This window comes from Vulpes lagopus, chromosome 3 (assembly GCF_018345385.1).
Source record: "Vulpes lagopus strain Blue_001 chromosome 3, ASM1834538v1, whole genome shotgun sequence".
Classification (NCBI taxonomy): domain Eukaryota; kingdom Metazoa; phylum Chordata; class Mammalia; order Carnivora; family Canidae; genus Vulpes; species Vulpes lagopus.
The window spans coordinates 58,952,016-58,966,613 of record NC_054826.1 but is presented as its reverse complement, the minus strand read 5'-3'; the positions used below and the strand labels follow the sequence as shown (position 1 = coordinate 58,966,613).

Here is a 14,598-nt window from a genome sequence, read left to right as displayed (position 1 = left end):
GAGCAGGGAGCTGGCCAGGGTCCATTTGGAGCCTTGCTGCTGCCTGCCACCACCTCAGGGTGGGTGCTGGCCAGGCAGGAGAGGGGAGCTGGGGCTGGTGGGGGACCAGTTCCATCAAGAGGCCCTCAACATGGCTTGGGTGAGGGAGGACTGTTCTGCAGGTGAAGGAACAGGAAGAGGGGTCCTCTTGGGTGGACTTTGCAGGGCCTCAGGGGAGGCAGCTGGGACTTCCAGGGCCACATGGGTGAGGGTGGAGATCTGGGGCTCGGATACCCCCAAGCTGCAATTTGGAGCAGCCACCTGTTATCCACGTGGCCTTGGTCAGGTTATTTAAGTCTTTGAGCCTTGATTTTCTTTTTTAAATTATTAATTCTGTAGCCATATCGAACTTACAGAAAAACTGCAGGCAGTTTTAAAATTTATATTTAGGGACGCCTGGATGGTTCAGCGGTTGAGCATCTGCCTTCACCTCAGGTCCTGATCCTGGGATCCAGGATCGAGTCCCGCATCGGGGTCCTTGTGGGGAGCCTGCTTCTCCCTCTGGTTGTGTCTCTGCTAACACAGAGAGAGAGGCAGAGACACAGGCAGAGGGAGAAACAGGCTCCATGCAGGGAGCCCGACGTGGGACTCGATCCCAGGACCCCGGGGTCACGACCTGAGCTGAAGGCAGACGCTCAACCACTGAGCCACCCAGGTGCCCCTCCTTTTATCTGTGTTAAACCCTCGGCCATAATATGCCCACAGTCGGAGCAGCCTGCTTATTCGGCAGGTTACCAAGAGATAGAGAAGCTAATTTACTAGTTAACTATAGTTTAAGGTCTAATCTCAGGAATCTGCAGGGCGGGCAGCCCAACGGCTGAAGGAGAATTCAGGCTGTTCCCGGAGACATTACACACGCGTGCTCACCCACACACGCACTACATTAGTGCCTCACCAACAAATGTCATTTGATTAAAAGAAGAATTGCATAGTAAATAAAGCTTTTTATTTATTTTATTTTTTTTTAAATATTTTATTTATTTATTCATGAGAATATACAGAGAGGAGAGAGAGAGAGGCAGAGACACAGGCAGAGGGAGAAGCAGGCTCCATGCAGGGAGCCCGATGTGGGACTCGATCCCGGGTCCCCAGGATCAGGCCCTGGCTGACAGCGGCGCTAAACCGCTGAGCCACCCGGGCTACCCTAAAGCTTTTTCTATCACCTAAAAATGCCAATCTATTTAAAAATTCAAAAAAATAAAAATAAAAATAAAAAATAAAAATTCACAACACTGTATCAACACAGCCTTTCGCTCCGCCCTGAGCATTTCCCATACTATCTCATGTGCCTTCTAGCCTCCAGAGAAGCACATCATGTTTTAGGCAATTTCTTTTTTTTTTTTTAGCCTTTATCAAAATATAATCAACATATGACATTGGTGTGAGTTTAGGTGTTGAGACACTCCCATATCATGAAATGATTGCCCCCGGAGCTCCAGCTAACGTCTCTGCCACCTCACATATTTGCCACTTCTTTTTTGTGGTGAGAACATTTAAGATCTACTCTCTAAGCAATCTTCAAGACATAATGCAGCATCCTTAACTAGATGTTCACCATCTCATACATCAGATCCCCAGAACTTATCTGTCTTATAACTGGAAGTTTGTACGGTTTGATCAGTATCTCCCCATTTCCTCCATCTCCCAGGCCCTGGTGGTCACTACTCTATGCTGTGTCTATGAATTTGTTTTTTTTTTTTTTAGATTTCACATATAGGTGATATCACGCCTTATAGCCCTGTTGTCGCAAGTGGCAGGATTTCCTTTTTCCTTGTGGCTGGATGATACTCCATTGTATGCATAAACCACACCTTCTTTGTCCATTTATACATTGACGCTTAGGTTGTTTCCATGTCTTGACTCTTGTAAATAATGCTGCAATCACCAGGCGAGTGCAGATGTATCTCGGAGAAGCTGTTTCCATTTCCAAAGGAAATTTCACCCCAGAAGTGGGATGGCTGGATCATACGGTAGTTCTGTTTCTAAGTTTTCGAGGAAACCCCATACTGTTTCCCAGAGCGGCTAGACCCGTTTATAATCCTAAAAATGTACAGGGAACAAATAACATTTTAAATAGCAATGTGTCACATGTAATATTAGGGACATGCTTGTACTAAAATTTTTTTCATGTTTATTTGAAGTTTCCATGTAACCGGGCACCCTGTATCTTATCTGGCAGCCTTACCTGTAGAGAGAGGTGTGGACAAGCAGAGGTTTTTGGTAGGGAAGGAGAGACCTCCTTTGGCCTCCTGTCGTGTAATGATGTATAATTTGGGACCACATCATTAAACTTGATCTTTGGCTCACATTTGGGATGAAGGGTCTCTCCCGAGCGCCGTGTGGCTGGTAAGCAGGGGCTCCGGAGCATGAGTGAGCGTAGGGCATAGACGAGGCTGGTATTTCACAAACCCCGCTCTCCCGGAGGCTGGCAGGGGACCCCGGCAGCCGGAAGCGGGAATGCTCAGGGTTCGCTTATGTTGATGGTTCGGTTGCCGGCCTGCGCCCTGACTGCGGAGTCTTCTCCTGGGCGCTGGTGAGGTTGCCCTGGGCCAACCGAGGGAAGCAGGGTAAGGAGGACAGGACAGCGCGGGGGCACCGGGTGCGGCTGCAGTGCCTCGAGCAGCCTGCTGGGGACAAGCGTCCATCAGAGCGGGGATGGCCACTACGGGCAGGGGCTGCTCCGGGTACAGCCGTCCCTTCCCTAGGAGGGCCGCTCCAGACCGCTTTGGAGCCCGGAGCTGAGACCCCAGGCTGGGCTCCAGGGGCTGGTCGCACCGAGCTGCGAGGTGGAGGCCGGGCCGAGCTGGGTCAGTGGTGTGGACGGGCAGCCAGCAGGGCCGGGCCCGGGCTGCAGCTACTAGGTTAGGGATCTGCCTCCACCCGTCCCCCCAGCAAAGCCGCAGGTGGGCTGTGCTGGCGCCCCGTGGTGGGGGGGCAGTTAGAGACCCATCTGCTGGTTTCCCATTGATTCAGCCTCGTGTCTGTTCTGGAACCCAAGGCACCTTTCCCATCGCGGGTATTCCCCATTCCACCCCGACCCGTATTCCTCAGGGCAGGTTGGGCTGCAGCCTTCCCCACATCGGGCCCCTCCCGGCTCAGCCCCGCGCTGCCACCCGGCCCACGGGCGCGTCTACGCAGAACTGTCGGGAGGGGTTTCTCTTCCTGGCCCCGAGCCGGGCTGTGTCCCAGTTGTCTGTGTGCGATGGCCTTTGGCGCACCCCTGCGTCTCCCTGGCCACGCACTGCAGCCACCCCCCCGGCCCCCACTCCCCGGCCCATTCGGCCTAGACTCTGAAAACATTTCCGAAGGGACCAGAGCCTCTCTTTGTAGACATGTGGAATGCTCCCCGGGGTTCTGGGGTGTTGGAGCAGTGTCCCCCTCAGGCCCATTTTTGGGACAAATATTGGCTACAGTCCAGGTTTCATTTTCTAAAACACCTGGATGTCTGAGACAAGAGGAAGTTCTCTGGAGCTTTCAGCATCAAGTGGCTCAAGAACGGGGCAGGAAGTCCCTCACAGCCCCCTGGAGGGCAGCCAGGCCACAGGCATGGGCTTCCTGACCACACCAGGGGAGCTGCTCCCATTCCTGGCACCCGCCCACCCTCCGCGGGGGGCCCTGAGCCCACAGTGCCGCCCCGGCTGCCTACACTGTAGACAGTCCCTGTTAGAAATGAAATACAAACCATGAAGCTCATTTAAAACTGTCTAGCATCCCCATTAAAATACATTTTAAAAAATGTGAAGTTAAACACTATTTAACCTGTTACATTCAAAATGTTATGGGCACCTGGGTGGCTCAGTGGTTGTGCGTCTGCCTTTGACTCAGGTCGTGACCCCAGAGTCCTGGGATCGAGTCCCACGTCGGGCTCCCTGCATGGAGCCTGCTTCTCCCTGTGCCTGTGTCTTTGCGTCTCTCTCTGTGTCTCTCATGAATAAATAAAATCTTAAAAAATTTTCAAAATATTATCTTTTTGGCATATAATCAATATATAATCATCATACATTACCTATTTTTCATTTTTTTTCTTATTAGATCTTTAAAATCTGGTGTGTATTTTACACTTGTAGCTCATCTCAGTTTGGATGGGCCATATTTCAAGCACTCATTGGACACATGTGGCTGGTGGCTACGGTCCTGGACAGCATAGGTCCACCGGGCTTACCTTGGCCCAGCCTGGGGCAGGGCATCCATCATGTTGACCAAGACTGAACTTCATAGCCCCTTGGCTTGGAGATCTTGAAGTCACCACCTACATCCTGAAGAAGGAAGGGGGATGTCCAGTCGTTGAGTAGCTAGAGCGGCCAGCCTTTCTCTCTCTTGACAGCTATTCCCTTTCTAAAAGAACCTGGCATGATCTGGGGCAGGGCCCACTCCCAGCTCCAAATTGGCCGTTGTCAAGAACCTCTTTTAAAACCCAGACACCACCTAAAAAATAAATAAATAAATAAATAAATAAATACCCAGATACCTCCCCTCGCCCCATCTTCCACACCCTCCTCCTCTGAGATCAGCTTCTCCTGGAATATTTGATCGAATGCAACTTTGCCATCTCTTGTCCTCTCTGGGGTGAGAGAAATAGAAACCCTCAGTAAGGAACCTACCAATGTACAAGAGCACAGAGAGGAGCCCTTTACTAAGGAAAGAAACAGAAAAATCTCTGTGGCTAAGGACAAAAAGATCTCTGTTGAAAGCATGTAATCCACATTCTCTCTGGGCATATGAGCTAGGCAGGGAGTCCTGGTCCGGCAGGCAAAGAAGAGTCCTTATCATTCTCCCAAGAGGGGATCTGCTGCCCATGCTGGAGAGAGAGAGACAGAGAGAGAGAGAGACAGACAGATGATTGGCTTTTTCCTTCTAAAAGATGACCTGCGTCCCTCTTGTGAGCCAGGCCCGGCACACAGAACCTGTGAGCAGAAGGGGGCATCCTTGGTATCCAGTGGAGAGGACAGAGGACACACAGGCTCATGTTGCCCCATAGGAATTCCAGCCTGTGTAACTGCTGGAAAGGAAACCCCTACAGTGTCAACAAGCAAGAGCTGGGGCTGGGCTCAATTTGTCAGGGTGGTTAAGATCTTTCCAAGAAGTGACATTAAACCAACTTGGAAGAGCGAGGAGCCCGGTGCAAGGAAGCCTGGGGTTTCAGGAAAGGGGGCTGTGGGAAGGGTGAGCGGGCAGGTGTATGACACAGCTGTGTGGGCCACTGAGGAAGAAGCTAAAATGTCCTGGGGAAGAAAATAACACTAGAGGACCCACTTTAGGAAGGGAGTCTGGAGAGGAGTCCCCTCAGAACAGGTGACATTTCAGCGGGGACCTGTGGGACCAGAGGCAGGCGGCCATTTGGACGGAGCAGAAGGGCGTCCCTGGAGAAAAGAATGGTGCGTGCCAAGGTCCTAGAACAGGAAACAGAAGGAGAGCAGGGTGGCTGGAGTGTGGCGTGTGAAGAGGAGAACCCAGGATGAGGGCAGAGAGGTGGGCACTGGCCAGGGCAGGGGACCTTGGATCATTTTCGGAAGGAGAACTGAGCTTGTTGCGTCAGAGAGGAGAAGAATCAGATAGAGGCTTATTTTAAATCACTCTGCCCCTACCCAGATCACCAACAACCGCCCGGTGATGCATCAGTGGGCAGTGCCCAGGCTTCCCATCATGGGCCGTTGGCATCGCCGCACGTCGGGCCATGGCCCCCTTTCCAGAAAGCTCTGTCCTCCCTACACTCCCGGGCACAGACTCCCCATGCCCTCTGCCCGGGGCCCAGTCCCTGTGCTCTCCTGGTCCCCTTGGCTGGCTCTCCCTCATCCCTGGGAGCACCAGCATGCGGTGAGGGGCCCTGCCTCTGAGACCCAAAGCAGGGCATCTCCCGGGCACAGGTTCCCTCTGGCCACCAGCAGGGTCTACATCTTGAGTCCATCTCGGCAAAGCCCCTTTTCCCTCATGAGAGGAAGAGAGAAAGAAAGCGTTGAGGACAGAGATGAGCGGCCCCACCTGGCTGCCCCCCGGGATGCACGCAGGGGTGGGTCAGAGGCTCCCTGCTGCCGCTGCCACCCTCCCAAGCCCGCTGGCCGCAGTGACGTGTGGTTAGCTCTCCCTGGCTGCTCTGGCCAAGCCTTCAGGGCCACGTCCCAAAGGCTTACCTTGAGGGAGATCATCTCCTAGGAAGGATCACCTCTTTTTCTGCTGTTCTCACAAGTCAAGGAACTGGATGAAACAGTCAGGTGAGGGGCAGACACTGGATTTCCAGAAGGCTTGACCATTCCCACCACTCTCATTCTGAAATAAGGCCCCCCTCAACCTCCTAGGCCTGATGCACTTCATCTGTTTCGTTGTTCAAGCTTCTACCCGTATTTCTCAAGCACCTGCCTGGTACCAGCCTGGGTGCAAAACCCACAGGAAGGGTAGGGCACCCGCACGGGACAGGGACAAGGACTCAGGTGGCAGTGCACTGGGGCAGGAGCAAGCTCTGCAGACGGAAGGGGCCCCTTGGTCTAACCCTAAGCTGCATAGAGACTCAGACTCTTGTCTACAAAGTGGCCGTGGTGAGACTCTCTATCCATTGGGCTGAAGAGGTAACCCGTGGTGAAAATTTGGGTCAAGGCCCTGGCAGGATGACGGGTGTGGGGAAATCTGCCCCACGCATACCAAGTGTCAGGGGTCGTGTCTCCACACACTGGCCCAAGGCTCGCCCTCTGCAGGTGGGGGTGGTGGAAGGGGGTAGAGCGGGGCTTCCCTGGCATCTGTGTTGTTCCTAACCAGGGTCATCTGGGACCAGCCGCTGCGTGTCGCACTGCTCTCCCTCCTGCTCCTGCCAGGGGGTCCTGCGGGTGGGTGTCTGGGCTGCGAGTCACTGGCCCAGGGGGAGCCACAAACACAGATCTAGCTTCAAATCAACACTTAACCTCAAACAACCTTGACTCGACGCCCCTTGGTTCTCTGCGGAATGCTGTTAATATAAAAAAATAAGAATAGGAATAGAAATATAAAAAGCTAAAAAAAAACAAAAAAAAGAAAAAAAGAAATATAAAAAGCTGAATGTATGCTTCCTCTCTGGCCTGAGCCAGGGGGACTCGGCCCCTGCAAACTGAGCACGGGCTCTGGCCTCTGCGAGAGCTGGGACTGTGCCTCCAAGCCACGTGGCCATGCCCCCGCCTAAGACCTGAGGGGACACACAGGGCCACGGATCCCACGCTGCGCGAGGCCAGGAGCCAGGCCTGGAGGGACTTTTGGGAGACGGCTTTTAGGACTGCAACTGTGGCAGGCGACCACTGCTGGGACACCGGCCACTGGCCACATGGGCTTCCACCAAAAAGCCTTGTCCAGGCAACTCAGCAGCACTGTCCCTAAGACGTGTCCTGTGGACAGGTCTGTGAGGTCCGTGTGACTTTCATGTCTGGGGCATTAGGGTTACAATACACAGGTATCATATCAACCGTGTGTTTGTCCGTGTGTGTCTCTGCCTGTGTCGGTGCAGGAGTCTGTGGGCTGTGTGTCACGTCCAAGTGTGTTTGTGTGTGTGTGTGCACGTGTTTCTGTGGGTGTAAAATGGCCAATTCCCTAGGGCGGCCACTAACCCCAGAAAAAGGAAAGCCACCTGGTTACTTCTGAGCTTCCCCCTTGCCCAGGAACAATAGGGGGTGCACTGGCAGCCAGCAGCCACCTACACACCCTCTGCGGTCAAGGCAGTCAAGTCAATCCTCAACAGGGAGCTACAGCACCCCATGACTGAGAGGCTACGCCATGTGGGGCCATGGGCTGGTGTAGGATTGATTGATTTTGGAGGAGGAGGAGGGACAGAAGGAGAGAGAATCTTGAGCAGACTCCCCACTGAGCTTGGAGCCCAATGTGGGTTTCGACCCCGGGATCCTGAGATCATGACCTGAGCTGAAACCAGGAGTTGATGCTCAAATGACTGAGCCACGACCTTTATGGTCGGAGCACCTTTAAGATGGGCGTAAAGACAGGTCCTGGCTGATGGACGCTGGTCTGGTCTCAAGCCCTACATGGGATAGCACCCATGTGCACAATCCTTCCCCCCTTGAGAAAAGGAATCCAAGAAAGGAGAAATGGGGAGCACTGCCTGCAAGAAGAGGGGGCACAGGGGCACCGAAGCCCTGAGAAATCTGGTTGGGCTGATACACAAACATCTGCCTCAACCTGACCACCAGGTTCTAGAGATGGAATGTTGGGAGGGGCAGCCTGACCTCTCAGGGGCTCTGAATCAAGTCTTGATCCACAGTGAGGGAGGTGAGGGAGGGAGGGAGGGAGGGGAGGGTGGGGAAGGAGGGGAGGGAGGAGAGGGAGGGGAGGGAGGGGAGGGAGGAGAGGGAGGGGAGGGAGGGGGAGCCCTGAGCCCCATCATCTCCCCGGAGCACAGAGAACGAGCGTGAGCCAGCCCTGTCCTCTGGTGGCTGCACGAAAAACTGCAGCCCGTGGGAGGGACGCACAGGCAAATGTCACCCATCGCCCCCTCCGTTCTTCACCCCACCTTCACAGAGGGCGACTTAGTCCAGGCACCACGGGAGAACAGGGGACACCGTTTACTGCTCTGAGCCCCAGGCTCTATCCGTGCAATCCTCCCCTGCTTCCCCCGCTTTTCCCGCGCGCTAGCCTGACGGGTACAGAGAATTTGCCCTGCGTGCTTCCCGTTGTCAGGGGTCTGCGGGCTAATTGTCCCATCTCTGCTTGTCCACAGAGGCTGGCTCAGGCTATGACCCCAGAGGAGCCTCCCGTCAACCACGGCTCTTTCCGGAGCCACTGCCAGGTACCAGGGACTAGCCAGGCCTTCGACGTCTACCAATGTTTCCCCTAGACTCACTGGAAGGAGGGGCCTCCTCCTAAGGGGCCTTCACTCCCTTACAACAGAGGAGGAAGCAGGCTCAGTGATGTTCCGGAACGTACCCGAGGCGGCACAGCCTGGAAGTTCTGGAACCTGGTTCATTCGTTTTTCCAGCCGACCCCAGAGTATCTTAAGCATGTTTCCCCAACGCTTGCTCTGCCCTCCATGCCCACAGCGGTGGATTAGGCCCTGGACAGGCCCTGCCGGGGCTATTACTCTGCAAGGCGGACCTTGCCCCAGCCTCAGGTCCCAGGACTGCTTACAGCATCACTTAGAGACTCCGGTTTTGCTCTTTGGCCATAATTTACATCCAGCCCTGGACATGCTTGAGCCTGGCTCAGCTGGGCTGCCGGGCACAGCAACTCACACCCAACCCCCAGTGTCAAGGCTGCAGAGCTTGGCACAGGCTGCCACCAAGGTCCTTGGCATGTGTGCTATACAGATGGTGGTGACACTGGGGCAGGCTCTTCACTCTTGAGGGCCCTGGTGGCCCAGATGCCTCTCTACCTGGAGGTAGAGCAGAGCTGAGAAGCCCAGCCTGTACTCACCTTTGTTGCCCTGAGGAGCTGAGCTCAGCTCACCCCCGGCAGGGCCCTGGTAACGAGGCAGTGTCTCTGCTGGGTCAAGGAGAACCCCTGGGCCCCTTGCTCTGCACACATGCTCTCTGTGCAATCAGCAGAGCCCAGGCATTCTGTCATCAACTACTCGTGATCGTGATGTGACCTCCACTGTTCGCTTGTCACAGGGACACAAGCATCGGCAGAGGGAAAGTATTCTGAGATGTCTAATGTCTCCGGTGGCTGAACTATCCTCACATGATAGCATGTTGTTTAAGAAATAGCAAATTAGCAGGACCCCTGGGTGGCTCAGCGGTGGGCATCTGACTTTGGCTCAGCACGTGATCCCGGGGTCCTAGGATCTAGTCCCACATCGGGCTCCCTATGGGGAGCCTGCATCTCCCTCTGCCTGTGTCTCTGCCTCTCTCTCTGTGTCTCTCATGAATAAATAAATAAAATCTTCTTTTTTTTTTAAAAAAAAAAGAAATATTAAATTATGTCAATCCATTAAATTTAACTCCTTGTATTTCCTAGAAATGATAATATAATAATTTAAATAACCACTATTTACTAAAATACTGTCCAGAATCTATTTATAAGAGAAAAAGTAAGAGCTGAGAAAAATCTGAGCTTATAAAACGTATGTAAAAAGAGTGTTTTTTTTTTTAAATTAAAACAAATATAGAATATTCATAAAACACATTTGGGACGTCTGGGTGGCTCAGTCGGTGGAGTGTCTGACGCTTAGTTTCAGCTCAGGGTGTGATCTCTGTGGCGGTAGCTTGGAGCCCACATTGGGTTCCCCGCTGAGCAGGACGTCAGCTTGAGATGGTCTCCCTTTGCTGCTCACCACACTCGTGCGCACGTGCTTGCTCTCTCAAATAAATAAATAAAATCTTATAGACAATTTTTTTTTAAAAAAGCACATTTGAACACAGGTGAGAGATTACACGGTGATGGGGGGTTTGTACCAGCAGGCCCAGGGAAGCCAAGTTCCCCTTTTTGGACTGCGTTGGAAACCTCAACACAACACTTCTTGAGAAGCGCAAACGACAGAGATGATTGCCCTTGCCCGTGGCTGGAACTAGAAACAAGTGGCACAGCTGAAGGACAACCAACCACGTGGAGATTTTTTACGACTCCTCGAGGAAAGTTTGTTTCTAGAAGCTGCTGGAACCAACACGCGGCTTGGAAAGTTACGAACGGGACATGAAACACAAGGAAGGCAGAGAAACGGAAAGGAGATTGAACACAAATCGAAATAGCTCGGAAGTCAGTGACTCTGAATGTTTTGACGCTGAAGTCCAAGAGCTGAGGAGGTGAGGTTTCCCCTCCCTCTGTCCCTCCCTCCCTTGCTTTCTGGGGAGGAGGTTCAGAGCTGCCCCTCGGAGCTGGGTGCGAGGAGGTGGAGGGAACACAGTGCCACTGGGCGGGGCCCAGCCTGGAAGTATTGGGGGGACAGCCCTGGCCGAGATCAGCCCTCTGCAGCTGTCTTAGAGGTCCCTCAGCTCAAGGATGAAAATAGAATAGCCCCCTTGGCCTTAGGTCATCATAGTTGTAGACCGGCCTCCACCCCACCCGGATCAACCACCTGTCAGGAGGGAGGCGGGTGTGTGGTTGCAATTGGGAGCCTTGGAGGGGATGGGTGGGCCAGGGGACTCAGGGAGAGGCTGGGGCCCCCTACTCTTACTCCTAGGAAGCCTAGGAAGAGCTGGGGTCCCAGGGCTGCCCCCCTGCTAGAGAATGAGCACGGTTCATAACTGGAAGGGAGGCCGGGCCTCAGGATCCTCCCAGCCCTGGGGAGAGTCCTCCTGGAGCCGCAGGACCAGGCCCTGCTGGATGGGCCACAGGCCAGGTGCTTCCTCCAGCGCAGCGGAGGGGAATCGTGGTCCGAGGTTCCTGTCCTGCCCTGGGACAAGGTCTGCCCTTTACTGAATGTGGGTGGGGGGGTCCTCAGAAGTGGCCTCAACTGGCTTCTTCCTCTGCAGCTCCATAGTCCTCTCAGGCTGCCCCGACCGGCTCGGCAGTTGCAGCCGCGGCTTGGGAAGAGCGGGACTCCTCTGGGCCCCTGCGTCCCAGGCCATCCTGTGGGGCCTCCCGCAACACCCCACAGGTAGCCCCCACAACCTTGGTGCAAGGAGGGGAGCCCTGTTCTTTGGGTGGCCAGGAACAGAGCCGGGCTTTCTTCCCAAGAGTCCCCTTCCCACCCTCACCTGGATTCAGCACCCACCAGCCCACCCTCCTGCCCTCCTCAGCCCCGGGTGAGACCACCTGGCCCACCCTATCCTGCAAAGCATTCGCAACCCCTGACCCAAACCAGGCACACAGGACATTTATATTTTTAGAACAAAGAACCAAAGTCATGCTGTATTTGGGAATGCCCCTTTCCTTCCAGCATTGCCAGCTCTGGAATTTAGGAACATTTTAATTTTCAGCCATCTGTTTGCCAAAAATACAATATTGCGGTTTTTAAAAAGTTTTTTTTTTTTAATTTCTTGAAACATGTAGATGAGCAGCTTTCATTTCTTGTGGTTTTTCCTATTTCTTTCATTACATCTGTTTACTCCTGTCCTTATAATTTGTCCATTTACTACTGGGGTCTTGTTGCTTCTTATTGATCTGATTCCATGAACATTGAAATTGCAGCTACATTTTCACTTGTCGCATCTCTTGACCTTTGTGTTTCCTCCCTTGGCATGGAAGTGTCGTCTTTGTGAAATGAGATTTAGTGAGTTATTTCCCTTTTACAACCTCTGAGTTTCCTACTGTCCTGTGAGAGCCGCGTCAGATAGCTCTCATGCAACCTCCTTATTTTCGGGGACACCCAACACTTCTGGATGCAGATGTTGGGGTTGCAAACTCCCCCATTTCCTGGGATTGTTTTCTGCTCCCCGCTAAGTTGTTTATCGACCCACATTTTTCTGAACCAAGGGCTGCCGTGAGCTGCACCCAGCACACAGTCCTTTTTCCTTAACTTCTTCAAAACCTCTCTTGTGAAAGTATCATAGTAAGAGGACAGACGACTTCAGGGCCCAGGGACCAGGGGTCTGTCACAATGCTTTTTTTTTCCTTCAGCTTTATTCGGATAGTATAGACATGCAACATTGTGTAAGTTTAAGGTGTACGATGTGATTTGACGCATCTAGTACCGCAGAATGGTCTCCACTGTAGCCTTAGCTCATCCCACAATGATCATTCCCATTAGTGTGGCAAGAACATTTAAGATTTAGTCTCTTAGCAACTTCTGATGACATGACGCGGTATCACGAGCTATAATCAACGCGCTGCCCAATAGACCCCTAGAACTTAATTCACCTTTTAACCGGAGTTTGTGCCATTGGACCCACACCTCCCCGTTTCCCCCTCCTGCAGTTCCTGGTAACCACTCTTCTGTTTCTACAAGTTTGGTTTTTTTTAAGATGCCACATAAAGTGATATCATAGAGCAATTGTCTTTCTCTGCCTGACTTACCTTTTTTTTTTTTTTTTGAGAGATCTTTTTATTAGAGAGAGAGAGAGAGAGAGAGAGAGACTGCATGAGCAGGGGGAGAGGCAGAGAGAGAATTTCAAGCAGACTCCCCGTTGAGCATGGAGTGTGATGTGGGGCTCATCTCGGGACCCCGAAGTCATGACTTGAGCCGAAATCAAGAGTTGGATGCTTAACTGACCGAGCCGCCCGGGTGCCCCTGCTTGACTTACTATTTTAGCCTAACACGCTCCAGGTTCGTGCAAGTTGCTGCACATGGTAGGCCGCCCTTCCTCACGGCTGAGTAACGTTCCGTTGTCTATCTGGACCACATCTTCTTTACCCGTTGGTCTGTTGATGGGCACTTAGGTTGTTTCCATATCTTGGCTATTGTGTCACACTGCTGCTCACACTGTGCTTGTGTCACACGTACTCTGGGGAAACTGTCACAGGCAAAAATTTCTTCTAAAGTCCCCACCCCCCCAAAAAATTTAAAAAAGTCCCCACCCCAGGGGTGCCTGGGTGGCTCAGGGGGTGAAGCTTCTGCCTTCGGCTCAGGTCATGATCTCAGGGTCCTGGGACCGGGCCCCGAGTCATCGGGCTCCCTGCTTCAAGGAGAGTCTGTGGCTCCCTCTCCCTCTGCCCCTCCCGCCCCCACTCCTGCCCTCTATCTAATAATATATTTAAAATAAAAATAATAAATCTCCCTCTCTGAGACTTTCACCCCCAACCAACCACTGCTGAGATGCCAATTCTTTCTCATTCTCATTTCCCTACTTCTCCATCCTTTGCCAACTCCGAGACACCTTTCAGACCAAGCTCTTCCCTCCTCCTCATCCTCCCCAATACATGCCTCCTGAGTGGGGTGGGCGATGGGGCCATATGCACATCTTCTTAGTGACTCGCCTTCCTTTTCCCAGCCACCACCCACCTCCACACGCTGGTCACCGGACTCCTGAGGCCTCCCATCACCTACCCATCAGTACCATTTCATGCGGGGGAGCCCTCCCTGGCCCCAGACACACCGTCTTCACTTGGCTTCCAAGGACACCCTATGGTCCTGGCTTTCCTCCTACCCCCAGCCACCCTGCCCCGTGTCCTTCACCACTTCCACAACACTGACATGTGAGGGCTTCGTGGCTCTCAAGTGGCTTCTCCCTCTTGCTCGCTAAACATTTGGCCTTCGATGCCCAGAAAGCCCATTCCTTCAGTGCCTTCCCTCGCAGGAAGCATGCCAATGTTTCACGGGCGTCTTGTGTTCCTACAAGACGTGGATTGTGTTCTAGGAGAAGGTCACTGCACGGCCCACGTAGCGGCTGCTCAAGTCACAGATTTTTGTCTCAGACGGGACCGTGGCCTTTGGCTTTCTCCCCGTCATCTGGCCCCGATCCGAGGACTCGGCTGCCCTGCTGCCCTCCCTGCACCCGGGCCCGCCCCCTGTCGCACAGCCTCCTGGCCTGGACCTGGACGTTTCTGGGGAGCAGGTCCCTCTCCCCGTGGCCTACTTGTGGGAACCGGTGCAGGAATCCCACCCCTGCTCCCCCAGCCCTCAGGACTGCCTCTCAGGGGGCTTCGGCCCCCACACTCTTCTGATAAAAAACGCTACCTGTTAATTCTCACACAGTGTGGGGGGGGAGACGTGCCCATTTAAACCCATTTAAAGGCCCGGCTCTGACCGGACCCTCACGCACTCCCTTCATTTGACTTCAG

At 53.3% G+C, this 14,598-nt stretch overlaps 1 long non-coding RNA gene across 1 annotated transcript; it reads right to left on the bottom strand.

Annotated features, from left to right (window-relative positions):
* Positions 1-1,087: 1,087 nt before the first annotated feature.
* Positions 1,088-9,464, bottom strand: LOC121488066. The gene is made up of 4 exons (XR_005986975.1): positions 9,415-9,464; positions 4,202-4,295; positions 2,225-2,583; positions 1,088-2,079 (listed from the first exon to the last, which is right to left on the bottom strand). It is a non-coding gene; the product is annotated as an uncharacterized LOC121488066 (long non-coding RNA).
* Positions 9,465-14,598: the final 5,134 nt, after the last annotated feature.